Source organism: Hevea brasiliensis, chromosome 9 (genome assembly GCF_030052815.1).
Source record: "Hevea brasiliensis isolate MT/VB/25A 57/8 chromosome 9, ASM3005281v1, whole genome shotgun sequence".
NCBI classification, from domain to species: domain Eukaryota; kingdom Viridiplantae; phylum Streptophyta; class Magnoliopsida; order Malpighiales; family Euphorbiaceae; genus Hevea; species Hevea brasiliensis.
In genome coordinates, this window is record NC_079501.1 from 83,926,537 (window position 1) to 83,928,668 (window position 2,132).

Sequence of the window (2,132 nt, forward strand, 5' to 3'; positions counted from 1 at the left end):
ATGAACTCTAGATTGTAACAATTGATTCCTCATTCTTTAAGTTCTTTTGATGAGTATGAAAGTTTGGCACATAACTCTAATTATTTTACATATCTCTATTATTTTACATATCTCTTTCTCAAAAGCTTGCTTTCCTTTTTGCCAGGGGTGATCAATCTCATCAAATGAGAACACCTGAAACAAAACAAGGAGAGTTCAAGAATCTAGTCTCTGATGCATCAAGGCCTTTTCTAACAGCAAGAACCGAACGATTCGTGAATGAGTTGGAATTGTTTTTTGCTTCAGGTTTCAACATTGAAGCCTATGATTAAGCATACATGCAGCAGTTGGGTTGGAACACTCCTAGATTGATCGTGAGGTGCAGATGTAGAACATAGTGAACACACACCAATAGTCCCATACTTGTATATTTTTACGACGCACTGATGGCGATTGAGGCTGCAGAAGGAGAACCTAGTGAATTCACGCCCACCTAGAATCCCGTATTGCCTTTGATGACGACTGATGTCTTTGATGACGACTCTGATGAAGCTGATTAAAAGTTTCATTCCTAATGTGGAACAACAAAGTTTGAATTATGCTTGATTAAAAAATATACCTTTAGTTATCAATAAGCCTTAACTCACTAGTTCTAGAGTTGTCTCTAATGATAAGAGATTGAGTTCGAGTTTTATTCGAAACTTAATGAACTGAAAAAGAAACCTTTAGCTAATCTTGACTACTTTGACAACGTGGTTTTAATTTCAGTATCCTATCGATTTAATTTCGATCAATTGAAAGGCTAATGTTTTAATAAAATTTTTGAAAGGGAAAAAACTTAGATATGATTCAAAATCAGATGATTTGGATCGGTTAGTTTAATATTAATTTTGATTTAATTCTAGTCACAGGTTAGATTCGTTCTAATGGCTATATCTATGTTTCGATTATGGCCTAAATTTTTGTTTTAATTTTTAGTTGAATTTTTTATTTTTTACTTTCATTAAAGTTGGAGGTATCGTTAATGGGAAAAGAATATATAGGTAAAAATAAAAAATAAGAGTTAAAAAAAAAAACCATAAAGTTAACAGAGACTCAGACTAGAATCTAATGAAACCTAACTCATAAAACATACAACCCACGAATTAAAACAAAAGCTCCTCAATCCAGCATACAAGTCCAACCCAGAGATCCAAAGTAAGAGCTACAACACAAGTAAGAGCAATGAGACATTCAGGACGGGAGCGACACAAAGTTACATGTCTTTAAAAGTGGATAAAGACTTCTAAAGTGCTATTTACCAAAGTAGACCTCCAAGAACTTAACAACAAAAAAACTTTCCATCAAATACACCAAAATCAATATTATAGAGCCAATGCTGGAGATCGTCAACATAGCACAGTTAACGTGAAAAACTCTCTCTAATGAGTCCTTACGTGTATTCAGAGAAAAACTAATAAAATCATATATACAACCCACTCGGAAGTGAGGAGAAAGATACCACTCTCCCAGTAATTAAAGATGTCATCCTCACCTAGATGAGGTCGGAGACAACCGACTACTTTGGTAGGAATGAAGGACTAAGCCTTGAAAGAAAAAGTTTTATTTCATGTTATTTTTCTATCCAATCAAACTTCCGCTGAAGGATTAACTGATTAATAAGGAATGGACAAATAGAACGGAAATAATGAAATTCCCTCGTTGCCCTCCATAAAGCCAACTAAAGCACCCAAATTAGACGGCCAAAAAGGTCATCAGCATACAGTTATCTGATTTATGGGGCCAATATCCTTTTTCGGTTTGATTTATGGGGCCACAATCACACTGAGCAGTAACAAACATGGAAAGAAGCTCGGATTATGGAGCTTTCATGGAGAAATTCGTGCTCAAACCGAGTTCTTCATCTCATGAACTTCCCTTAAATGGTCTTACCTTTGCGGTTAAAGATATGTCAGTCTCTTCAATTCAATTATTTTCTTGGTTTCTTTTTCGTTTCCTTCAATATTCGTCTCTTATTTTATAGTGAATTCATGAATATTTTCAATTACGATGCTCGTTTCATGCCTGTTTTGGGCTCATCTTCCAGTTCTTGATGATACTGGGTTTGGTTCGAATTGGAATTGGAATAAAAATTTTGCTTTCCTTTTTATCTG